A 27292-nucleotide genomic window follows, 5' to 3' on the forward strand; every position below is an offset into this window, starting at 1 on the left:
ATAAATAAATAAGCAAGGGTAGTAATACGTGCTTGTAATACTAGCACTCAGGAGGCTGAGGACTGACTGAGACTATACTGAGCTAAATTTTCATTTTGAGGACAGCTTGGAGTACATAGCAAGACCCTAACTCCAAAAGAAAAGAAATTAGTAACTTCTTTGTATAAAAATTAAACTTAGAAGTCAGCAAGACAGTTCATGAGTAAAGGCACGTACTGTGAAGGCCTGGCAACTGGAGTACTGTCCCTGGGACCCACATGGTACAAGAAGTGTGGTAACTTTAATGTCAGTACTCAGGGGGCAGAGGCATGCAGATCTCTGAGTTCAAGACCAGCCTGGTACACATACCAAATTCCAGGCTTAAAAAAGAGTAGGTGATAGTGGCTAGAGATGCTTCAGTGGTTAAGAACATTAACTGTTCTTAAGGAGATTAGAAGTCAATTCCCAGCACCCACATGGTAAGCAGGCCACAAAGGTCAGTAACTCCAGTCCCAAGGCATGATGCCCTCTTCTGACCTCTGTGAGTAGTACACACACATGACACAGACATACATTCAGACAAACACACACAAAAGAAAAATCTCAAAGAAATTTAACCTAAATCAATGTCTGTCATTCCTTCTCAATATTACCACCAAAGAACCTGGACAAACCATTTACACTTTTATGCAAACTGATAAAGATGCTATGAAAATAATTTTAAGAACAAAGACTCAGAGTCAAGTCATTATGCCACTCCATTTTTAAAACTAGCATTACATGAGGGCTAGAAAGACGATTCAGCAATTACGAGCACTGCCGCTCTTTCAGAGAACTTGGGCCCAATTCCCAGTACCCACACAGCAGCTCATAAATATCTGTAACCCTAATTCCAGGGGAGCTGGCACATTCACACATAAATACATGTGGGCAGAACACTAAAGCACATAAAAATGTAAATTAAAAATTTAAGAATAGCATTACAGCTGCAGGAATATACAAAGGGGTAGGAGACATATGTATAGAAGTACATCTAATAGTATAGTCAACCTTACTCAGTAAATCTTTAGTTTTGGAGAACAACAGATTTTAGAAAATTCAGTTTAAAGCAACTTTACATAAGCTTAAAGTATTTTTACATATTTTTTTCTTTTTTTAGCTGAAAACTATGAACAAATTTTACATATTTTTAAATAATACTATTTTAAAGTTTTTTTAGAGAAACTTTACTTTGTTTATCTTTATCTGGATGCTGGGGTGGGGTGAATTTAGCCATTACTGAACAGGAAAAAATTTTCCTTTACTTTCTTTAGGTTCAACAACAACTAGAACCTAAGAATTAAACTCACTCTCTCTCTCTCTCTCTCTCTCTCTCTCTCTCTCTCTCTCTCTCTCTCTCTCTCACACACACACACACACACACACACACACATCATCCTAAGAATTTGGAACACTGTATCTTACCAAGAAAGCCCAAGTAACAGAGCATAAAAACAAGTAACTTTTAGGAACCCTAAGTGGTGATTCGGAGACAGAGTTAACAGTTTTGTAGCAGCATCTATTATGTGTGGTGACAAATTCTCTCTAAGACTCAATCTTCCCTGGTTTCAAAATCCCAAAAGGAAGAGCTTTGTGAAAACGAGTCCACATAGGAGCTTTAAGAGCTTATGACAAGTGAGTTCTTTTGGAAAGCTCTGCTTTAGGCAAGTAAGGAATTTGGGACAAAATTCTATCTGCAAATGCCTTTAGGTCAAAATAATTTTATGACACAGAAACATACTTTGGACCCTGTTGCCATTAACAGACACAAATATGTGAACTTTCATTGTACAAGGTATTTCATTTGCACTCTCAGCAATACAAAATACTGTAGGACAAAATTCATACATCGAAAAGCTTATGACAAATTCAGAGCATAAGCTAATTATCAGAGTAGCGAAGAAACTTTGTAGCAGGAGTAACTTCTTCAGCAGATTAGCAAAGTGAAAATAGACCGATAACTGTAATGGGGAAGAAGACACACAAACACTGTTAGTGGGGATTGAAGCTGTGAAGATCTGCCACGGAAAAGTTACTCTCCATAACTTTGTGCACCTTCTCTTTGAGTAGACACATTCTTTAAGAATTTAATCTACAAAATAGTTTCACAGAATGAGACAGAACTATTTACAACACAAGAGAATAAAACTGGAAAAACAATCTTAGCATTAATCAATAGGGGACTGTAATGGTGAACACATGCATGCAATCATATCACCCAGGACACTGAGACTGGAGACGCCACTTGTTCAAGGTCAGTAAAGGCCAGCCACTGTTATATAGTAAGGCCCTATCTCAAAAGCAAATAAAATGCAACTGTATCCATAAAATGGAATACCAATTATTTTAAAAGAATGAAAATCAAAACTGACATAAAATTCTACCCATATATAGTCAATGAAAACAAAGTTGTTGTTGTTTTTAAATGGCCTATTTTTGGATAGGGGAGGAAAAGAATGGAAGAAATGAAGACAATGGAAAAGAAAGTACACTAATTCCTATGCATTCATCAATGGTGATGGGAGGTGAAGATCACAGAATAGTCTCATATCACCCTACCTAATTTTAGGCACAGATGTGTATCTTCTGCTAAAAGGAAAAAAAGGAGGGGTTAAAGAAAAAAGTCAGGTGCAATAAGCATACACCTGTTATCCCGGAATTCAGAAAGCTGAGACAACTGTGAGTTCAGAGTTCAAGGCTACTGTGAGCAACAAAGGGAGACTGCCAAAAATAAAACAAGAAAAACCCACAAAATAATAATCTCTTTAACCCAATGTATTCAAAGTAGTATTTCAATATGCAATCAACATTTTGAAAGCACAAGATATTTCACATTTTTGCACTATTACAATGGCTGGTGTGTAACTTAATTTACAAACCATGACATAATTCAGACTAGCCACATTTTAAAAGTCTAACAGCCACATGCAATAGGAGTACTGCAGTGATCAATACAGATCCGAAGACTTAGAATGCAAATCCAGAAAGGTATATTGTAGGCAATTTAGGCTACCAAGGTAGTAAGTAGGAAGTGAACACCACAGGAAATGCAGACTGGGCCAGAGAAAGCTAGTCTCAGGTGATTTAGATTTTATATTGTAAGCTAATAAGAAACACACACATCCCCCCCAAAAAAATTTTTTTTTAGCAAACACAAATGGTGAGTAGAAGTACTCTTTCTTTTCTTTTTCTATGTAGCCCTGGCTGCCGGGAGCTTGCTCTGTAGACCACTCACAGATATCCACCTGCTTCGGCCTCCCCAGTACTAAGACTAAAGTGTGTGCACTGACGACTCAGCCACTGAGGACGCAGCCAGTTGGCCGCCACCATCACTACCTGGCACCATTTCATTCCCCTGTCTTGCAAACACTGCCAAGACTAAAAGGGATTTTTCTGGCAGAAGTCAGGAATTCAGCCATCAGGACCCAAAGCACAATGTGACCTGTGATATCAGCAGCTAACTGCTCTGCACTGAAGTCATGGATTTTTCTTCCTTTAATTTTTTTTTTTAACTTATTTGAGAGGGCAATGCACACCCGTGGAGGTAAGGGAAGTTCTCTCCCTCCAGGCCATGGATACCTGGCACAGAACGCAGGTTCCCCTCAAGATGAGTCCTCTTTTCTTTCTCTGCAGTAGGAAAAAGACCTGAAAGGTTACATGTTCTCTTTCACTTTGGAGACCAAGAAGCCACAGATCCCAGTAGTTCTGTGTGATATCCAAGACTGCACAGCTGCTCTGCAGTAGAGACAGCACCAGACATTCACCATCAACCTTGAAGCCCAATCATCACTCTTTCTGCTTTTTGGACCGTTTTTCATAGTTACTAAATTATACATACTGGATATACTGCTCTCATAATTAAAAAAAAAAAGCCAACAAAAACATTTGCTTTTAAAACAAACATCTTCCCTCTCCTCTATGTGCCTTGTTCTAAACAGCAAGGTTCCTTGTCACACTCTGTTGTAAGATCTCTAAACCTCCCGAGTAATATATTAACCTAACTACAGTTAAACAACTGCTTAATGTCAGTCTTCTCTCTCTACTTAGGCCTTAAGTTGTTACTACTTAGAATCTTTGATGAATATACCAGGAGACATTAGGAAGAAGCCCATAGAATAGCCATAAAATTGCTTCAAAATTATTTTTTCTTCAGATTCTAAAAAAAAAAAAAAAATGACCTTTAGAAGGCTAAGAATAAGAACCAAAGTGGATGTAGCCTATCTATCTAGCGTCATTTTTATTTGGTAAAAACTACCACTTGCCCACCCAACATGGTTCTAGAAAGGCCACTATGGAGGTGTTTAAAAGCTCAGTGCTCAAGCAGGTATGTAAGGAAGGCCCAGACACCAAGGACACTCCATCCTTCACATACATGCATAAGCATCTCTGCAAGAGACAGATTTATACAACTAGAAAAGGTTTCCTTCCACTGCTCTGAATCCACAACAGTCAGGTCTAGGTTGGCCTGGAATAGTTACCAGAGGCCCTCCTCTGCCAAATAAATGCCTTGGCCAAAAAGTGAACCCCAAAATGTGAGGAGCAGAGATATCACTCTAATACCACCACTAGATTCAGTCACTTTTTTCTAGCTGTTCATTTGTCTTAATATGGTAGGGTCTTTCTTCTCTTAAAGTTAATATATATTGGGCTTGTCAAACTGTAAGCAAGTTACTTTTGACAACCACCCAATCAATCCTTCTATTAAAACATACAATCTAAGCTGGGCAGTGGTGGCTCACGCCTTTAATCCCAGAACATGGGAGGTAGGGCAGGTGAAACTCTGTAAATTTGGGGACAGCCTGGTTTACAGTGCAAGTTCCAGGACAGACTACACAGAGAAACCCTGCCTTGAAAAACAAAAGCACAAACAGAAACACACACACACACAATCTACATGATAATCACTCCAGATTGTCTTCCTCCAGCCCAAACCTCTGTAAAATTCCAGGACCATATATACAGTTGTCAAAAACATCTTTAAAAAGAATTTGATGCTAGAGATTGAACCCAGGACTTCATACCTACACAAATAAGCACTCTACCACTCAGCTGCAGCCTGTGCCCCAGAAACCTCTATTTGATTGTTTTTAAACTCCTTAGATAAAAATAAAAAATACACCTCTTGGGGCCAGAGAAGTGGCCCAGTGGGTAAATACACTTGCCACCAAGTCTGCCCAATGGAGTTCAATGCCCAGAATCCACATGGTAGAGAACTGGGGTGATGGCACATGTGTGCCCACAGAGGCACACAATCAATCAATGCAAAAATTACACTATTTTTCACCACAGACCCGCCCTTCCTCCACATTTTTTTCATCTCAGTCATCAATTCAAATCACTCTGCTTCCCCAGCTAGAACTTGGGAGTCAGTCTTAAGCAAATCCTGCCCTTTCTCATCTGTACCTAGTTAACCAAGTCTTGCCATAATTTCCTTCCACTGTCCTCCTCTCCTCTATGGCCCAGCTCACTAAAACAAACTTGCAAGTTCCAGGGTCTTCAGGTCTTTCTTCAAACTGATTCTTCAGCGAATAATTATTCTCCCAAAGGGCAAAGCTGATGTCTTCTCCCTACTCCTGGCAAACCTCAGCCCCCGGAATCATATTACAGCCAGATGAGTCAAGCACCACTACTTAGACTAGCACTGTGAATCTATACAGTACGAAAACAAGGTTCATGAACAGTATAAAAGGAAGAGCAATGAAGTCCATAACAAGAGGAAAAGTAAAACACTCAAAAAGAATTTCAATGTGTATTCAATTTCTATTCATTAGTTCTATATTTAACTGCCCAGATGAACCTGATTTAGGGATTCACTAAGCCCAAACTGAGATAAATTCCACTGCCTATCAATTTCCTTAAACCCCTTAACTATGCTCTTTTTAAAAAAAAAAAAAAAAAATCTCTAAGATCTCTTGGCACATTGCTGGGCGGGGTGAGAGGGGGACGACTGACCTCGAATTCTTAATTCTTCTACCTGAGCCTCCAGAATGCTGTGATTTCAAAGACAGACTCAACTTTATTTGTTAATTTATCTTAACATTTCCAAGACAGGGTTTCAATGTGTAGCCCTAGCTGTCCTGGAACTCACAGCAATCTTTCTGCCTCTGCCTTCCAAGTGCTGAGATTAAAGGAGTGCACCACCACGGCCTGGCTCCCAACTCTATTTTTTTAAGAACCCTGGAACTCTGGTGGCATGTGTCTTTAATTCCAGCACTCAAGAGGCAGAAGCAGGCAAATCTCTGTGAGTTCAAGGCCAGCCTGAGGTATAAAAAGAACCCTGTCTTGAAAAAATAAAAATAAAATACTGGGTGAAAAGATTGGCACACATTAAAATAATAATTTAATTTAAAAAATTCAAAGACATTTTTATGTTTACTTGTTTTAGGTTTGTTTTTTTGTTTTTGTTTTTCACAGAGAGGGTTTTTCTCTGTGTATCTCTGGCTGTTCTGGAACTCGCTCTGTAGACCAGGCTGGCCTCAAATTCAGAAACCTGCCTGCCTCTCAAGACCTAGGATTAAAGGTGTGCGCCACCGTGTCTGGCCTGTTTTTGGTTTAACAGACTGGTCCTGAGCTTCAGATTCCCCTCTACCTCCATCTCGAAAATGCTGGGCTCAAGGATGCACCACCACACCTGTCTTATAATTTATTTTGAAAAACTAAATATAAACTGGGTATGATGACAGGCAGCTGAATTCCCAGCTACTTGCAAGAAGATTTATCCCAGGAATTTGGGTCCAGCCTGAACAATACAAGACTCTGTCCCTTAACAAGAACAAATAAATAAAATACAGTGGACAGTCTTCTTTTCCACGGGATTCCACCAACCTTGAACTAAACAGGAGACAAATATAGTAGAAATTAAAGTGGAAGGGGGAACTACATGAAAACCAAATAAACTCCAAATAAACATTTTATTCCATCGTGACATGGAATCCATGCTTAGCACTGTTAACAGGGCCAAGAAACGAGGACTCTAGTGGAGAACTTACTATCAATATTTTGCTAAATAGACCTAGTATTAAAATATCTGCTAATGACTTCTTGCTCTACCCACAGATCCATCTCTCTCTCAGTCCTCATCAGAGAAGCTTCTTACAATAGATGGGAATTCACACAGAGCCCCACAACTGGTGAATGTGCAGAGGAGAGTAAAAGACTGGAGCTGAACCATTGGAGGCCAGGGAGTGGTGGCACACACCTTTAATCACAGGCCTAGGAAGACTGAGGCAGAGGGATCTCTATTCAAGGGCACCCTGGGCTACGCAAGATTGAATCTGTTTAAAAGAGAGAGAACGCTCACACAAAGGTGCTCCCAGCAATTGGGAGGTGGAGACAGGAGTGATATGGCAGGTGGAAACAGGAGCTCAGTGCAGTCTGAGGTTTGGTGGAGATAGACGGAGTCTGCAGATGCAGTCTGAAGGACAGGACTGCCCCTTTGGTCTGAGCACTGGTAGAGGTAAAAGAACTCTCTAGTGGCTGGCTGCTCTGCTTCTCTGATCTTCAGCATTAACCCATATATCTGACTCTGTGTTCTTATTATTAAGACCAACTAGAATTTGTGCTGCCTGGAGTGCTCAACATTAAATGGAACCAACATATCACACCCCTCCAAGAAAGGTTCAAGGATCTTGTGAAAGGGGATGACCGGGAAGACTGAGGTGGTGAACAACTTCAAGGAAATGGTGTTTTTTCTGAACACAACAGGGCACTTGCACAAAGAAACTCACAGAGGCTATGACAGCATGCATAAGACCTGTACAAACTCAAACCAGACAAAATCCCAACATGGGAGTGAGGGGTGGGCATGAAATCCCACCAGTAGCTGAGGAGTTACTACATTTGATAGCTATTAAGAGAGGGAGTCAGTTTTATTCAATGGCATAGTCCTTAGTAGGCTTCAAGGCAGGCCTGACTCAAGAGTAGCTGAGCAACACAAATTGAACGATGAGTTTTTTTTTTGTTTCTTGTTTTTTTTTTTTTTTTTTTTTTTTAGTTTTTCGAGGCAGGGTTTCTATGTAGCTTTGGAGCCTGTCCTAGAACTAGCTCTTGTAGACCAGGCTGGCCTCGAACTCTCAGAGATCCGCCTGCCTCTGCCTCCCAAGTGCTGGGATTAAAGGCGATGAGTTAATTTTAAAAAAAATTTTAGGCAGTGGTGGCACATATCCTAACATTTGGTAGAGAGTCAGGTAGATCTGAGTTCAAGGCCAGCCTGGTCTACAGATCGAGTTCTAAGACTGCTAGAGCTATACATAGAGAAACTCTGTCTCAAAAAACAACAACAAAGAAATTATTTTAAAAAAGAAAAGGCAAAGTTGGGTGCATAGGGAGATGAAGGTGAAGGGTGAATCTGGGAGTCTGGAGGATGAATATATTCAAAATAAACTGTTTATAGAAAACTCAAGAAATAAATTCCTGGAAAAAAAAATACAAAACCCAGGGCTAAAGTGATGGCTCAGAAAGTAAGAGTTCTTGCTGTACTTTCAGAGGGCCAAAATTTTGCTTCCCAGGATCAACTCTGAGTTGCTCACAATTGCCTGAAACTCCAGCAGCTCCAAGGAACCCAACACCCTCTCTTCTGACCTTCCTGTACACCCACATTCGCAAGCACATACAAGCCCACCCAGAGACATGCATACATATGACTAATTAAAACCCTGTCTCGAAAAAAACTAAAAAAAAAAAACAACTAAAAAAAAAATAAAAACAAATCTTAAAAAATATGAAACTCTAAAATTCACACAAGAAACAGAAATTTTACACAAACCAATAGTTATTAAGTAAATTGAAAAGTCTTCTCCAGAAAAAAATATCTTGGTCTAAATAAATGATTTTATATATATGCTAGTCGTTCAAGGGCAATAATCCCAATTCAAACTGCTCTTTCCTGAAAAGAGAACAAGAAGGAAAGCTATCCAGTTATTCTAAACATTATAATCCCAACAGCAGCACAAACTAAGACTTGTATTAGAGTTGGCAGGAATAAAAAGGGTCACGGTACCAGGAAAAAAAGGAGCTACAGATTTTAGACTCAGGAAGGACATGATGCGTTAACAGGGATAGGTAGCACCATAATCCAACCGCTAAGGAAGAGCTCATCTGAACTAGACTACCAGATATAGTTTCTTACATAAAGCAACCAGAAGGCGTCAAGTTCAGAAGGCAAATCAGAATTTGAGAAATAACCAGACAGAAAAATCTGAACAATAATTCAGGGGAGGACTAGTCAGAAGGCTCATCGGGTAAAGCTGCTTGCCACCATCCAAGCTGGAGGACCTGAACTCCCAGGACACAGGTGGTGAAATCAAAGACTCACTCCCGCAAGGTGCCCTCTGGCCTCCACTGGTGTGCCAAGGCAGCATACGCAAAATAAACATAATAATTCCTAGGAACCATTTTTTTTTAAAAAGTAAAACCTGGAAACCATTTAGAATAATTAGGAAAAAAGAGAATAGAGGTAGAAAGAGGGCAAAAAGAATAAAGCCATCATGTCAGAGGCCCCCTTTTCACCTAATTCTTTCTCCCTTCATAATTGTGTCAGGATGCAAAATAACATTTTTAGAGAGGTCTCCCTAGATTCTCTCAGCAACTCCAGCACCAGGTCAGGTCTCCACTTTAAGCTTTTATAATACCCTACACTTGAATTATCATCACAATTACACTTAATTACATAGAACTTTTCCTTCCACACGTCTCCCCCACTAGACTTTAAGCTCCACGAGTATAGGGAGCCCCTGTGGTTGCCCCCCCAGCCTCAGTACATATTCCTCTGAGGAAACACAGAGGAGGGAACTACAAGGACACTTCTGTGGGATGTCGGCCCAGCTGGGCATGTAGCTCGGTCTGAGTTCCTCCCTAACAGACACTTCAGGTCTCAGAACAGTTTCCATCTCATTTGGCTATACAGTTCCTTCTTGAATATGAAATCCTGTCAGTAAGGAGTTAAGTAGATGGATGGTCACCAATGTCCAGGGAGGAAAACTAAATCTACTCCTGGCAGTCTCTCCAGAAAGGATTATGGGTAACTGTACTTTAATTTTACTTCAACTTTGCTCTATTTTGCAATTTTTCCTTAACGACCATGTATTACTTTTATAAGAAAAAAAAAACTTCAAAATGTTAACAATTTGGAAAAAAAACACAACACGGCGTGAGAGAACAGCAAAACTATAGAAAAGTTTTTGTAAACTGAAGGATCCTAAGTACACGTGTACTTTTAAAAACCCCAAAATACCAGCCTGGTCTACACAGCCAGTTCGAGGCCAACCTGAGCGACATAGTGAAACTCTGATTATAAAAGCAACAATAACAACAACAAAATAAGACAACTGAGCTCACGCTCCAATAGGTGGAAAAGGAGATGAATCTAGGTGTTCATTAGTGAAGTGGTTTGGGATCCTCTAGAAGGCATCCAAAGCAAAGAGACCCACCGGATGCTGCCCTCTTAACGGGTGGCGAGACCTGGGGGCAGTTTTAAGGCCCAAAAGGGCACCACTGAGAATGTGAGAAGAGACACATAAAGCAAAAGTATCGCTTCAATGAAAAACGCATTCCACGTTTTAATCTGCCTTCCATAAGAATTCCTACAGACGTGTTAATATTTTAGTTTTGACCGTAAAAAGCTAATTTTGGTTCGACATCCCTTTTGTTCAACTGAGAATAATAAGCATTAAATTACTTTTTACTTTATCCCCAACTTTAATTCCCCCTCACGAGCAAAAACACAAGTCGTTTACGACTCAGGCAACACAGAATTTCATGCAGAACTGGAAGACGCTCCTAAGTTTGCACAATTTGCTTTTGTAAGGGGGGTCATACTCTTGAATACGACGTCCCTGAGTGCAATTCCAGCTCACTTTTCTAAGTTATTTAACCTCTGCGTCTCGGTTTCCTCCTCTAAAGCAACATAGAATACAATAACCAGGGTTATCTCAAGAAATAAATGACGTGACACGAGCGCGTATCGTGTCCTCGGAACAGTTTGTAAACCGTTTAAAAGAGAAACCCGGCAGCCCCTTAACCAAATGAAAAAGATCGACGACACCACAACGGACTCTTACACGTAACAAACCGGCAGGCACTAACACACAGAGTATTATTCTTCTCCCCTGACGCGTTTCTCTCTTTTTCTTCCTTCTTTTTTCTTTCTTTTTTTTCCCCAAATCTTTCCGCTAGGAGTCTGGAAGGGGTGGGGGATCTCCACGCAATCCGGCACAAAGTTTTCCGAAATCCAAGTGCAGAATCACAACAGACATGGCAGCGGAGGCCGCACAGAACAACAGGTGAACCAACTCGCAAGGACAGAGGGAGAAACCCGGCGCCCTCCCGCAGCCAAGTTGGAGGGCGGGCCGAGCACTTAGTACGGCCTCCATCCCCGCACCGAACACGCTTCCTTCTCTCTTTTTTTTTTCCCCCCAGGCAAGAATCCCGAGACCCAGCCCCAGACTCAGGCGCGCAGCTCCGGAGCGGGAGCAGAGCTTCGTTCCCATTTAAGGACTCCAGAAGCGTCTTCCGAGGGGTGGGAATGCGAACAAAAGGCGAGCGCGGGCGGGCCGGGCCGCGGGGCCGGGGTCTCCCACAGGCCCCGCCGAAGCGCGTCGCGGCCTCCCCCGCGCGGCCACCGTCGCCCCAAACTTCGCCGGTCTCCCGCGGCGCACCCGCACTCTGCGACTCGCCAACTCACCGGGATCCCGAGAAACTCATCCTCCAGCGCTCGGCGCAGGCGGGCACGGACAGGCGCGGGGCGCCGGGGCCCGGCTCGGCCTCCGCCCTCGGCGCGCAGCGGCCCGGGCCCTGTCGCCCCTCGCGCGGCCGTGCGGTCCTCGTCTCGCGCGGGAGCTCGAACCGCCCTCCCTCCCTCCCTCCCTCCGCCCTCCTCCTCCTCCTCCTCCTCCTCCGCGCGGCCGGCAAGCAGATTCCAATCTCTGCCGCCTCAGCCGCGGAGGACGCGAGCTCGCGGGGCGGGGGGAGGGGCGGCGCGTGGGGGGAGGGGCGGCCCGGGCGAGCGGCGCCGGCGCGCGCGCGCACTAGGAAGGACCCGCCAGCTCTGCGCGCACCCGTCCCGGGGCGCCGGCCCCGCCCCGGACACGAACGGGGCCGAGGGCTCGGCGGAAGTGCCCGAAGGCCCGTGGAGCACGGCGCCCCTCTGCCGGGAAGGAGGGCCGGCGGCCGGCACGGGGGCGCCAGGTTGCCGCGGGAAGGGGGGCCAGCCTTCCGCGTGACGGAGGGGCCGCTGGCACAGGACTGCGTGGAGTAGACCATGCGGGCACACCCCTTCTCGAGCCGAAGCTTGGGCCGCACGTGAGGAGCGGCGGGGTTGCTCCGAAGGCACCGAATCCCCGTGGTGCGGGATCGGTTGCCCGTTCGGATTGTGATCGAAAAGCAAAATGTAGCCGCACCGCCTTTCTTACTCACCCACCCACCCCACCCCCGCTCCCGGGTCATGGATCTAGCCCGCGAGGTGGGACACGGAGGTGCACTAGTTCTCGGGGAGCACTAGCGAAAGCCGCGTTTCGGCCTCCGGGCGCTGGGGTGGCTGTGATCTGCCGGCCTGCGAATTCCTCGGCCCTAAGATAAGGAGCGGCGGGAGCCGGCTGAACTGAAGTCAGTGGACTATAAATAAGATTTTCAATCCACCTTTGGCTCAGCGGGGTGACCTCGTTTACCCTCCCGAGTCCCATTCCCTCCTTTTAGAAAAATGCAAATCGCTGTCACTACCTCTTCTTCCTTTGCCTCCCATTCTTCGTACAAAATGCCATTGAAAGTACAGTTCCAGGACAGCTAGGGCTGTTACACAGAGAAACCCTGTCTCAAAAAACAAAAAACAAACAAAAAAAAAAGAAAGAAAGAAAATCAAAGGTATTAGGTAACCTATTTATGAAGAAGAAAAGATTTCTGTTAAACCAGCCATTAAATACCGAACTTCTTCGGTATTTCAACAAATATAGTGTTTGGTTAATTCATTTTTCTGAAAGTATTTTAAATCTCTTGGAAAATCGTTTAAAATAGGAGAGCGTCGAGTGGTGGCAGTGCATGCCTTTAATCCCAGAACTCTGGAGGCAGAGGCAGATGGATCTCTCTTGAGTTTTGAGTTCGAGGCCAGCCTGGTCTACAAGAGCAGGACAGGCTCCAAAGCTACAGAGAAACCTTGTCTCAACAATAAAATAGAAGAAAGAAGAGAATGTACTGGGGCACTGATACTTGTGTATTTACACATATTCTGTCATGATGAATGGAAAAAAAAACTTAGATTCCAAAATATTCCCTCATTCAACTGAAAACATTTAAATTCCCTTATATTCTAGTTTAAACTTGGGGAGGGGGGTGTTCTCCTTTATCTACTTTCACCTCCAGAACCGTCAGAGCTCCATGATACTCAATTACATTTCAGTTATGTTCTCCCATCTTTTGAACTCTTGGGCCGTCTTGGCTTTGAGTCATTGCAGTCTTCTTGCTGTATTGTATTGTGATAGCAGAGGTTTCTTAGATTCAGCAAAGATGGTTACTTTCCTTTCTTGGTTTTTCTACATACGGGTATACCCCTCTTTAATTTCAGCGAAAGCAGTGAACCTTTTGTTGCAGACTCATTGGCCAAAAGTCGTATGCCTGTCTGTTCTGTGACAGAGAAACCCGTGGCAAGTGAACCTAGTATGACCTCTGCAGCCTAATTTGATTTGGGGGCTAGAAATCAGGCTATAAAGAAGGCAGTTGGAGCTTTAGGATATGAAATCTGAAGTGCAGGAATTGGTTTTGCCTGACTTGAGTTACATGCTGCTGAAATAATAGCAAAATGGAAACAACAGATTTTAATTCATATCTTTGCTTCTCTACAAAAAGATCCCTTTCAAGTATTTGGGACTGTAACTTATTCTCATGCTCTTCTTAAATCAACTCACCTAGTACACAGGCTTAAATCGGTAGCATATCACAGCCCATCACCTGCCTACAGACAAGTGAGCTGAGCCAGGACATGGTTTGCCTTTTGGCTCTTGGCATGTATAAGCATGCCAGCCTGTTTCTCCGGTTTGCCTGCCCACTAAATGAACAGAGAGCCAAGAGCCCAAGGAGACATCTGGACACGTACGGTCTGGCCCCCAAAGTCAAAGGCAACACTTCAAGGTCCAATTTAACATTCTGTAATGCAGTAGAATCCCTTTAAGTAGGTTAATAGAAGGGACTAGAAGTAGTCCTTTTCCTCTGGGCAGTTAGTTTTATCATAGGTCCTGAGAATGGCAGTTGTTGCCTGAGCAAATCAGGAAGCATTTCCTCCCAATAGGTCTTGGCTCCTCCACCACACGTTTTGTTTTGTTTTTTTGAGACCAGGTTTTTCTGTACAATAAATAGCTCTGAGCCGGGCGATGGTGGCGCACGCCTTTAATCCCAGCACTCGGGAGGCAGAGGCAGGCGGATCTCTGTGAGTTCGAGACCAGCCTGGTCTACAGAGCTAGTTCCAGGACAGGCTCCAAAGCCACAGAGAAACCCTAAATAAATAAATAAATAAATAAATAAATAAATAAATAAATAGCTCTGGCTGTCCTGGAACTTGCTCTGTAGACCAAGCCACAGAGAAACCCTAAATAAATAAATAAATAAATAAATAAATAAATAAATAGCTCTGGCTGTCCTGGAACTTGCTCTGTAGACCAAGCTGGCCTTGAACTCCAGAGATCCAACTGCCTCTGCCTCCCACATGCTGGGATTAAAGACAGGAACCACCACATCCGGCTTCAGAACACTTTTTCTAATTACCTATCTTATATTAATACCCCAGATTTTGTTTTCTTTATATTACTTTTTATTATCTGAAATTACTTAGCTTATGGCCTGAGCCCCTCAGCCCTGTAGGGTGTAAACTCCAAGAGAAGAAAGATGTGTAGATGTGTTCTCCTCAGATCTCAGTGCCTGGTGTGCAGTACTCAGTGTTTGTTAAATGCTGTGCCTGGTGTTAAGTGACTGAGATAGATAAGCATGGATTTCCTCCGGGCACTTCTGAAACTCGACACTAAGACCCTATCAGTGTTAGGAAGTAGCATGACTACAGGAAAAAGGTGAGGATTGGCCAGGGAAACTGTGGGTTACATCATCCTTAGTGAAATAGGGACTTCTGCCTTCAGGGATCCAAGTTCAATAGATTAATCCAAGTTAATCCGTCCAAAGTCATTTTCCTGTTGTAAAGATTTTACGAGGCAAAAGGCAGCCGTAAGTCATTGTGGGTATGGAGATAAGAGCTCAGTAAAGACTAGTGGATGGATGCCCTTGGTAGGTGACACTTAAGTTTGTCACAAACCCAGTATTAAATGGATAAACGTGTTATATCCTGGGAAGTAGAGGGAACATATGCAATTTTCAGCCTGGACACTACCATATCATTTTATTAATAATGATAATCTATCTTGGTTTACATACAGTATTTTATTTCTCTATTTTTCCTTCTAAACTTTTTTCCTTCCTTTTCTCCATGTTAATTTTGCTTTACTTCGAAGCACTTGTTTTCTATGACTGAAAGGCGTTTCCTGAGCTGTCTGTCGTAGAATAACACCACTTGGTCGTACGTAGTTGGTGGTCTCTGTTCCTCCCCCACCTTAGAACCCAGAGGCAAAGGGAGTCAGAGAACTTCTGTGGAGTATCTCTCTTCCCTGATTATGTGGGGAGCTCTGACCCTGGTTCTTGTCTAAGAATTGACCCACAGCCCTTTTATGTATATATGTGTGTATGTATGTTTGTTTGTTTACTTGTTGTTGTTGGGTCTGGTACATGCCTGGCATAGCTTGCAAGAAGAAACTTCCAAAATTGGTCCTCTCCTACTATGTAGGTTTCAGGCATTGAGCCCAGGCTGTCAAACTTGGCAATAAGTGCCTCTACCTTCTGAGCCATTTATTTAGTTTTTTGACAAGGTCTCATATATTCCAAGCTGGCCTGGAAGTCACTGGCAGAAGATGACCTTGAACTTCTGACCTCCTGCTCCCACCTGAGAGCTGGGAGTACAGGCTTGTGCCACATCACCAGGTTTCTGCAGTGCTGGACTATAACCCAGAGCTGCCTGCATGCCAACCAAGCACTCTGCCTGTTAGACTACATCTCTAACCTTGGCCCTGTTGTATTCAAATCCTGCACCATCAGCCTGCCGAGACTGCAGGTTTCCTCTGTCTATTGTCAGGATTCACCCCAGTCCTAGAATCCAGACTAGCCATGCTATGTGCCCTAGCTCTTCTGTATTCTGTGTTCCTGACTGTTCTACCCGGTGTGTAATCAGTTCTTTCCCCCATTTCCTCGGGCTGGGCATCCTGGTGCCAGCTGTTCTCCTAGATACCACCTGTTGTTTGCTCTTCTCTGGTTATCAGGTGCTGCCTACGGAAGGAGCTGGAACTGCAATTCCTCCCAACCCAGCTCCCACTGAGCCAGTACAAACTGTGTCCTTCCCCATCGTGCTGTATAGCTCACCGCCCCATCTTCCCCGCATCGAGGGCAGTAAGTTAACAACTATTACACTAGAGTTTTCAGCAAAAAAAATATGTACTGTATATGTATATATAGCATAAAATGTTATATATAGAAAATACAATTGTATATATACTGGATATACTATAAATAATTTTTGCCGTGTAAAAATATCCTGACTTGCAGTTGGGCAATGCTGCTTTTGTTGTGTTTTTTTCAGTACTGAAGGTAGGCCTTGTTTATGCTAAGCGTGTGTTCTACCGTTGAGCTACATAGCACCAGGCCCTTATCCTTGGTTTCTAGCACGCTGCTTGGCATATCCATAGGAAATATTTATTAAGCAGTGACTGTATGATGGTTTAGGCATTATATATGTTCCTGGCACAACTTTCATTGACGGCAGTCTTAATAGCCTGCCTCTAACAGTTAATGTGAGACTCCATTTGCTTTTGAAACAACTTTCTCACTTCTTTTTTTTTGTTTTGTTTTGTTTTATTTTTTTATTTTTTTACTTTCTCACTTCTTTCAGAGACACATAATCCTGTATTTAGCCAATAACCAGCAATAACCAGTACCTGTGTTTCTCTAAAGTGTTGATTATCTTTATTTAGTTTGCTGTGCACTTAAACCTGTCTTCCTCACTGTATGTCTGAACTGTACTAGATCACCTCCTAAGCAGCTGTCCTCTCAGCTGGACGTGCCACTTTTTCTAGGCTTCTTCTAGTAAAACGCCATATTCCCATTCAGTCTAGAAACACTGCCTTGTGACAGCAATCTGTTAGATTTTCTCCAGGAAAGATTGTGTACCCCTAACCCTTTAGATTTTCCCCAGGAAAGATTGTGTGCCCCTAACCCTTTAGATTTTCCCCAGGAAAGACTGTGTGCCCCTAACCCTTTAGATTTTCCCCAGGAAAGACTGTGTACCCTAACCCTTTAGATTTTCCCCAGGAAAGACTGTGCACCCCTAACCCTTTAGATTTTCCCCAGGAAAGACTGTGTACCCCTAACCCTTTAGATTTTCCCCAGGAAAGACTGTGTACCCTAACCCTTTAGATTTTCCCCAGGAAAGACTGTGTGCCCCTAACCCTTTAGATTTTCCCCAGGAAAGACTGTGTGCCCCTAACCCTTTAGATTTTCCCCAGGAAAGACTGTGTACCCTAACCCTTTAGATTTTCCCCAGGAAAGACTGTGTACCCTAACCCTTTAGATTTTCCCCAGGAAAGACTGTGTACCCTAACCCTTTAGATTTTCCCCAGGAAAGACTGTGTACCCCTAACCGTTTATGCTTGAGTAGGTGTGTCCCAGCCTCCCAGCCTCCCAGCCTAGGAAGAGACAGCTAAGGGCATCAGAATACAAAAGGTGTCAGAATCTTTGCCTCTGCAATTCATTGTTTTCAAAGTCCAGTTGGAGAAGGGAAGTAATCACAGACTGCTTGCACAGACTGTGCTATTATCCTCCGTTTTCTTCTTGTCTCACCAACCCCCACCCACCCACCACCCACACTCTTACCGTCATTGCTATAGTCTAAATGCTGAACACCGGGGGTTCTAGGTAACTAAGGGAAGCACTGTTCAAACTCTGCCTTTCATGGCTGGTGTTGTCCAGAGTCACTTTTATTTTTTTCTGTCTCTGTATCTCTCTCTCTTTCTTTTTGGGGAAGGTGGTGGCAGGGGCACCTTTCTCTGTGTAGACCTGGCTGTCCTGGAACTCGCTTTGTAGACCAAGCTGGCCTTGAACTCAGATCCTGCCCGCCTCTGCCTCTGCCTCCCGAGTGCTAGGATTAAAGGTGTACACAGAGTTGTTTTTTCTAACACTTACATATGTGCCAAACACCACGAAAGTACTATTCCAGTTATCTTCAGTCTAATGTGTGTGTGTTTGCGCATGTGCGCTCAGGCACACATACTTGAATGTGTGCTTTGCTGGAGAGCAAAGCCAAGACTCACACCTGTTACATATTTCAAGCAAGAAGAATGTGAAGAGAGACACTCAAAGGCTCAAAAAAAAAAAAAAAAAGCTGATAAGGAGACGGAATGAAGATTGTCCAGATTTGATAAGTACATGTCTTAGAATTGCTTTGAAATATTGCACAACATAAACATGTACAGCTATTACATGTTAATCAAAGAAGATTTTTAAGAAATGAATTTTTAATTGCTTAATACTATGTACCTTTTAGGGTAGTTGGGAGATATACTTAAGCATTTAATTTTCTGTTACCAAATAAGTATTTGCATAAACAAAAGGAAATCAGGACAGAGTATTGGGAGTGCTCTGAGTTAAAGTCCAATGGGTAGCTACTATTTTCTTCAGTAAGCTTTACCTCGTACACTGGGCAATAACACTTTTATAACCGGAAAACCTGGAGCTAGAGCAGAGGGTAGCTCCCAGCAGAGGGCTTGCCTAGCATATGCAAAGCCCGAAGTTCAGACTCCAGCACCAGAAAATCTAAAACAACTGGTTTTGATCCAGGTATGGTGATGTGTAACTGTATTCCCAGAAGCTGGGAAGTGACATTGACCAGAAGTTCAAGGTCGTCCTCAGATACATATGGAATTCCAGTCCATCCTGGTTTCCTTTCCATGAGACTGTTCAAAAGAACAAAATAAGAGCTAGAGAGATGGCTCAGCAGTTAAGAGCAAATACCTGAGTTCAGTTCCCAGCATCCAGGCGGTGGCTTACAACCATCTTAACTCTAGTTCCGGGGGATGTGACTCCCTCTTCTGACTCCCCAGAGCACCAGGCATACATGTGATACATACACATGTGCAGGCAAAACACTCGTAGACATAAGATAAAAAATCTTCTAAAAATTGTTTAAAGAACAAAATAATAACCGGGCAGCACACACCTTTAATCCCAGCACTCGGGAGGCAGAGGCAGGCGGATCTCTGGGAGTTCAAGGTCAGTCTGGTCTACAGAGCGAGTTCCAGGACTGGCTCCGTAACTACTGAGAAACACCCCCCCAAAAAATAATAACAGTAATAACGACAACTGGTTAGTTAAAAAAAGATTGGGGAAGAAATAAAATTGACAAGCTTCATATTTGCCTTAATAAAATTAAAATTTCATATAAGATATGTAATTGAAGCTTCCATGTATTTTTCTTCATAACAAAAGTTACTATTGTTTTTTCCATAGTAACAAAGATATTATTGATTATAAAATATTATTTTAGACTAAAAAACCTCCAATTAAACTAAAACACATCAATAAGTGGAAGACATTGTGGTTTTGGAAGGTTTTCTAAAACATATATCTACAAATTAATGAAATATGGTGTTTTGATGCATCTAGAAGACAAAGCAACCGCATACAGGCCAACAGTTTGAAATGTTGAGTTTTCTGGGTTTTTAATGTATAATCATATTTGTTTAGCACAATCCCTAAATAGCCACGGTATGAATGTTGAATCACAAAAAAAGGCAGTGCAGTCACTCCATATAAACATATAAAACAAACAAAAGTGAATAACTTATGATTCAGTCATATAAAGTTTAGAAGAAGTACCACCATCAAGTCACATGTTTGGATTATATTGCAAATAAAAAATTAACTTCTGACAGTTGCTTGCGCCTTCAAATGTGTGATGACAAGAAACGCTGAGGTTCGGACGTTAGCATGTTTTTATCCTTGGAGAAGCTGCACTAGGCAATCAGAAGATCTCCGTCTTGCCACAGAAGAATGACTCTGCTTCTGTCCCGGAAGCTGAACAATAGTGCTCGCTGCTTATGGGGCCATCAGGAAAAGCCAGCTGTGGATTTCGTTCTAGTACAATTAATTGCTTCCGCTGTATATAAAATTGAAAGAATTGGGTGCTTTAGTGCGGAAGAAGGATATCCTGCTACACAGCTCCCACTTCCTCACAAAGGCTATCGCTGAGCTCTTTGCCCTTAATTCGAACGCATTGGATTATCCTGTGATGAAAGACCAAAAGGCTTTTCATTTTTACAGGCTCTTGTCTCCTATTTATTTGGCACCTCGCTGGAGATACCTGCTCTTCTTCCAAGCCCGGCTAATTGCTAGGATGTCAGAAGGTAGTTAATGACTGACTTCCTTTTCACAGACTAATTGTGAGCCCCTCTCCATTTTTTTTTTTTTATCATGGAGTGTCATTGCTGGCTGAAAAAAAAAAACAAAAACAAGGAAAGCAGTGAGTTCTGTCACTGTTTCAGATGACTTGCTGCACATTGCCAATGCCAGTTTTCATTCAGTTCCTGTCCACTGCATACTTAAAGACCATCAAGTTTTTATAGATTCCTCTGTGTAGAACTGTTCAGCCAACATAATAGCCACTTGGCCTGCATATGTCTGCATATAATACGTGGATTATAAACTAGTTATAAGTATTCAGGTCAGGGACACAAGCCTACGAACTCTAGGGTTTCAGAATGTTTTGTGGGTGTAATTCAGGAAGGAAAGTTTTAGCCTAGCATACCAAGTACCTTGAAAGCCCAGGTAGAGTTCAGGGCCTGCGTGGGCAGTTTAAGAGTCCTGGCCTCAAAGTTGATGGGGGCAGTAATTGTTCAGTGGTATTAGGCCCGGGATTCAATACCCAGGACCACCAAAAATAAACTCCCTGCCCCCAAGACAGGATTTCTTTGTATAGTTGACCTTGAACTCACAGAGATCTACCTGCCTCTAAAATTAAACTTTTTGTGTGTGTGTGTGGGGGGGGGATCAGATTTCTCTGTGTATTCTTGACTGTCCTGGAATTCACTTTTTAGACCGAGTTGGCCTTGAACTCACAGAGATCCGCCTGCCTCCACCTCCCAAGTGCAGCCACCGCTACCACCACCCAGCTAAAATTAAAATTTTTTTAAGTAAATAAAACATAAAATTAATCTTATCAATTTAGCCTTTCCTGCTCACATTTTCACCTTCTGTAGCCACACTCAGTGCTGGACTGTGTAAGATTAGTGACTGCCAAGATGAGACACCTTAGAGTGGAGGTTTCTGTTCTCACGGAAATGTCTAAAGGACCGTCCTCACTATGAAGCTGTGTGCTGCAGGCACTCAAGAGCTCTAGTACCTACGCCGCCTGTGCCAGGAATTCTTCCTGTAGTTATAACTAGGAAGGTGTCTGAATGAGTACTACTCTGCACCTAAAGTTTCCGTTTACATGCTACCTGGGGGCCGAGAGATGGCTCGGTGGCTCAGAGCACATACTATTACAGAGGACCTGAGTTCAGTTTCTAACACTCAGGTTGGGCAGCTTACAACTTCCTGTAACTCCAGCTTTCTGGGATCCAGTGCCCTCTTTGGCCTCTGTGGGAACTCACATGTGCATGCCCAGAAACACACATAAATAAAAAATAAATCTTTAAAAGAAAAATCCTGATTTCAATTTACATGAACTGTTTTTTGCCACAATAAACTGTAAGAAATGTTAACCACAATCCTTGAATAATATAAAGCTGGCCAAATTGCTAAATAGTAGTTGTTTCTAGGCAGGAGACCATGATCACTTTTTCTTCTATTTACATGTGTTTTCAAGATTTTATTCAATAAACACGTACTCTACTTAATTAGCAAAAAATAAAGCTATCAGACCCCATTCATTTTCTATTATTGCCAATTTCATATCAAGGTGATTTCATTGAGCACCTGCCTCTCGGAGGAATGAATCACTCTGAACCAAAGTGCTTCCTCAGAAGCAGCGCCTTCTAGCTGAGAGTTGTTACAGCTTCACCCAGTCTGGCAAAAATAGCATGAGGTGTCCTGGAGCCCTGCTCGGCAGAATCTGGAAGAAATTGAATCTAATTGCCAGTAGTCCCCACGTCTGGCATTTGCTGGGTGTTTTCCAGGACCTGTATGTTTGTAGGCTACAGTCCAGAGTTCCAGAGTTGGGGCCCAAAGTAGAGGAGACCCGTGGACTCAAGAGGGCCCTACTTCTTACCACTGAGGAGCAAACCATAAAAAGAAACCTTGTTTCCTAAAAGTTCAGGCATGATCCTACAGGTTTAATTAGGGACAGAAGCTGTTGACAGCAAATTATAAACTGTGTAAAGCAGACTTCAGTGGACACTCCCAGGGGATGGCCCATACGCCCTTCCCTTGTCCAGATTCAACACACACGGCTTGGTGAGGAAGGGTGCCAAAGTGCCCGCCAGAGGGGCATCCCAGGAGGAATCGCTTGGAAGTTTCCATGACCAAATCGCTCATGGAAAGTCTGCCTTCTCTTCCTTGAAACTGGAAGCCAATCCTACTGCTTCTGCTGCCATTACCGGGGAGCGCAGGCGTGGGCTTCAGCATGGTTTGCAGGAAGAACATAAACTTTATAGGGTCAAATCTTGGCTGGACCAACACAAAGCTTGTCAGCTTCTTAGAATCCCCGTTGCTACATCTACAAAAAGGAGATAATATGTTTTTAAGAAGAGCGAACGTTAATTTATTAGAGAAAAGTGAGAATAAATTCCTGGGAGTAGAATAGGCTCCGGAAGAGGAATACCCGACAGAAGTATTTCCACCTAATGGGACAGATGTGGGAATTCGCCTAACTAGTACATGCCGGTGCTTGGCGTGAAGTCAGTGCTCAATTCCAGTTGCCGTTCGTTTGCCTTGTAGAAAGTGATTTGTCCACTAGTGTTTATGTTGAAGAGGAAAGAAAACAACCGTTAAAGGCCTAATAGGCCACACTTCACAGAAAGCCCAGCACAGCGCCGTGATTAGCATTTGACTCCTGCTACCTACAGCTTGGGCTGGGACCCAGCTCCTTTCCCCTGCTTTGCTCTGGAATTTCCCCCTAGAGAACTTTGGTTGCTCACTACTGGACCATCATGGGGTGGAGGCGGGGTATTGTCTTCTGCTTTCAAGCAAGAATACCTAACGCTGAGTATGAAGTACACAACGCTGCAGAGAATCTTCCTTGTGGTTTTTTTTTTTTTTTTTTTTTTTCTGTCATGAGTAACGGGACTGGGAACGTCACTCCGTTGGTAAAGTGCTTATGTCTCACATAGGAAGCCCTGGGCTCAACGGGCTGCACAACCTCAGCAAGGAGAGGGGGAGGCAGGGGACCAGAAGCTCGAGGTCATCCTCTAGTTTATAAATTCAAGGCCAGCCTGGGCTACAGAGCTAGTTCCACGATAGCCAGGACTGTTACACAGAGAAATACTGTCTAAAAAAACAAAACAAAACCAACAGCCACAAAATATTAAAAACAAAATTTGAAGAATTTTAATATATATATAAATATAATAAAAATAACTAATTTGAAAAACAACTTGAAGGACATGATTTTTTTTGTTGTGGTGGGTTTTGTTTTTCTTCCTTTCTTCCTTCCTTCCTACCTTCCTTCCTTCCTTCCTTCCTTCCTTTCTTCCTTTCTTTCTTTTTTTTGTTTTTTTCGAGACAGGGTTTCTCTGTAGCTTTGGAGCCTGTCCTGGCACTAGCTCTTGTAGGCAAACTCTGCCTCCCGAGTGCTGGGATTAAAGGCATGCGCCACCATCACCAGCAGGACATGATTTTAAAAATAAAACTAATAGATCAAAAAGAAATTTCTCCATTCTCTAGAGTACTTTGCTTTTATGGCTTCCTTACGGGAAAGTTGTGAAAATATTTATTACTATATGATAGTGAAACTAAGCTGTGACGTTCTGTTTCCTCCACCAGACCAAGATCCCTCTGAGGCCACACTGAAATCTTATTCACCTCAAATTAATGGTCACTTATTTTTTCTTCTTTCTCTATTTTATTTTTGCAGTGCTGGAAATGAAACCTGGGGCCCAACACATGGTAAGTTGTTAATAGAGCCGTACCTCAGCCCGCTGCCTGCTGATTCTTACACCTGGTTCATAAAAAGAGCTCAGTGAATGGGAACCAGACTCAACTGGCTTCCTCCTGTGTTTCTGGTGAGCGTAACATTTCCACTAAGGAAAGGTACAGAATTTGAGACTGAGTTCTGAAGAGAGAGATATTTTAGGGCGAGGCACTGAACTAGTCTGAACCTTGGCTTCCCTGCCTTGTAGGGTTGTAAAGATTCAGTGGGAAAAATAGAAAGTGCCAATCCCTAAACATAAACAAGGAAAATATACTATAAAATACAAAGAAAATGTGTCTTGTATTTCCAGCTACTTGGGAGCCTGAGACAAGTGAATCTCATGAGCTTAATTCGAGACCCACTTGCACAACAAAGAAAAAAATGTTTTCTTTCCTTTAAAGTCACATCCTGGTTATGAACCTACAAGCCATAGATACATCTAGTTATTTTAATCATTTGAAGCAACTTGAAGGGACCTAACATCTATGGTTCAGATCGGAGCCACTGCCTGAGGCGTCTGTAATACCCTTTCTTCCTCCCAACCTCCAGCCTAATATTACATTCGACAGCTTGCTTTTGTTAGCATTTACCCTCACATTCAACCTGTCCTTCGCAGATAGGAACAAATCAACAAAGGAGGAGAAAGAGAGCCACTTGTTTGGGGGTGGGACTGTGGAGGTGATTCAACCTTTTCTCATTGGGTAATCTGATTTAACCTCTCAATTTCAGGGCATGTCTTGGTCCTGGCTCTGAGAACTACCCTGCCTGAACAAATATGGCAAGTTTCTAACATACATGAACCAGGGAGCTGGGACCCCAGAATGGGTGGGTTCTTCTTTCTGATGGCCTTGATCCAGAGTCACTTTTCAAGGACCCCTCATTTTTGTAAGGCTGAGCATTGCTGGAAAGGTCTAGGTTGAGAAAGGAAGCTAGATTGTAATCAGGGGAGCAGGCATTCCTATGTACTCATTTCTGATCATTTGCCTAAAGGGATTTCAGGAGAGAAAGACCTAGAAAGCTGTAACTCCAGTCCTTTGCTGCTTCCTCCCTTTCTTATTCAAAATGAATACTTCTGGTGTTTGATTTTCTTTTCTTCCTTCTTCTGGGGGTAGAGTTTGAGGCAGGCTCTCATCCTAGCCCAGGCTAGCCTAACACTTACTCAGTAACCCAAGCTGAGCTTGAACTCAAAGGGATCTTCCTACCTTAGCCTCCCAAGTGCTGGGACTGTTGGCATAAACATTCATACCTAATACTCCATTCTTCAAGACAACCCCATGAACCCGAACCCCAGGCTTCCTAGGCCTTTCTCCAATCTTAGCCTACAACTTTTCACCACCAATTCATCTCTCTTGACAACCCCCAGGCAGACACGGTACAGCAGGAGGGGTTTCTGCAGCCAACCTCATGCCAGTTAGAATGGTCACCCCCACTTTCCTTCCTTCTGACCCACTGGTTCACACTGGCTCCTCCGGACCCACCTGCAATTGCTTCACTAGAGGGAAAGCTACACAAGTTGTTGCAGGCTCCTTTCCAGAGCCTAGAAACTGCCTGGAAATGGTCTCCATGTCCTTTTATATACGTGTCACATGGCTTTGAGCTGGAGCCAGATAAAAGGATGGCCAATTTGCACATGGTTGGGTATTGTACAACTTTGTGTAATAAAATGCTTTAGTTTTTGAATAGAATTTGTTTGTTGAAAAAAAGGAACTAGGTTCTCAGCTAAAGGACAACAATGATGGCATTCTTTGTTTTGTGTTTTGTTTCCAAGCCTTTCCAGTCTAATACCCGCCTGTATCTGGGAAAACCAAAAGATATAATCCAGTGGAAAAAATGAAAATTTTAGGTTTAAGTCTAAATAGCACAACCCAGTCCATCTACCAAATGTGCTCCAAAGAGTCATTCCTCACAAACTGCTTCCTGTGGAAGCCAGTGAGAGAATACATAAGCAGACAGTTGTTAGCTAGTTAACAGTGCAGGGGTGTTGGGGAAACTCAGAGAAGTGGCCAACACAATGCTATTATGAAAGTAGGCACACAAGAGATGGGGAGACCAGCAGGGGACTTGAAGGCTCTACAAAAATAATGGGAAGCCCTATCTGGTTGTCATGCAAGTCCACTGAATGGTTGTTCAGATCTGTTTTTAGAAGTCCCAATGGGAGATGGTTGGAGGGAGCAAAATGGACACAGACCAGTTGCATCAGCAGAGGAGAGCTGTCAGAAGGCAGGATCCTGAGGATGGAGAGGCAACAGATAGGGTCAGGAAGTACATTTGGCAACCTGGAATAATTACTGTTTGTCAGTAAGAACCACTGTGGAGCAGATAGGAGCTAGGATAACTCCATAATTCTAGTTTCAATGATAAGGTAGTACGTACAGTCCACAGAAAGACCGGATACTCAGGAGAAGCAATTTGGGTGGTAGGATAGAGGCTCAGCCAGTGGCAGGTGCAGAACCCCATTTGGAAGGGATGTAGGACAGCAAAGCTATTGGATTTGCTTGAAGGAATGCAGGCCCACTTTTTTGCTACATTATGTGTTTAGAAAGATGGCATGGGTGAGTTGAGTGGCAGATTAGGAGGATTCAAAGTGCCCCTGTTATCCTTGTTTAGTGAGCATTATATTTCTGTGCGTGTGTGTGTGCCTGTGCATGTGTGTGTTTCTGGCAGTGGTAGAGATCAAACCTAGGGCATTTATGTGTGTCTGTATCACTCACAGAACGACATTCCCAGCCAAGCCGATCCCAATTTAAAGAGGCTCAAGGTGGGCCCTCGAGATGGCTCACGGGTAAAGTATTTGTCAAGTCTGACAACCAAGTTGCAGCCCCGGAACCCACACACTGGAAGGAGAAAACTACACCTACAGATTGCCCTCTGACTCCACCTGTACTGCCCTCTCAGGACGAAAAATTATTATTTATTTTATTTATTTATTTATTTATTTTTATTTATTTATTTTTTTTTTTTTTTTGGTTTTTCGAGACAGGGTTTCTCTGTGGTTTTGGAGCCTGTCCTGGAACTAGCTCTTGTAGACCAGGCTGGTCTCGAACTCACAGAGATCCGCCTGCCTCTGCCTCCCGAGTGCTG

At 43.1% G+C, this 27292-nt stretch overlaps 1 protein-coding gene across 2 annotated transcripts in view; it reads right to left on the reverse strand.

Moving 5' to 3' along the window:
* Bmpr1a (bone morphogenetic protein receptor type 1A) overlaps nt 1–11854 on the reverse strand; it is a 110034-nt gene extending 98180 nt beyond the window's left edge. Inside the window, exon 1 of one of the 2 annotated variants that reach the window (XM_057769575.1) lies at nt 11699–11854. The gene's annotated coding sequence lies outside the window, so the exon portion shown is untranslated. Of the gene's footprint in view, nt 1–11075; nt 11184–11698 lie in introns of those variants that run through there. The other variant, XM_057769576.1, reaches the window with a different exon arrangement.
* Nucleotides 11855–27292: the final 15438 nt, after the last annotated feature.

This window comes from Chionomys nivalis, chromosome 5 (assembly GCF_950005125.1).
Source record: "Chionomys nivalis chromosome 5, mChiNiv1.1, whole genome shotgun sequence".
Taxonomy (NCBI): domain Eukaryota; kingdom Metazoa; phylum Chordata; class Mammalia; order Rodentia; family Cricetidae; genus Chionomys; species Chionomys nivalis.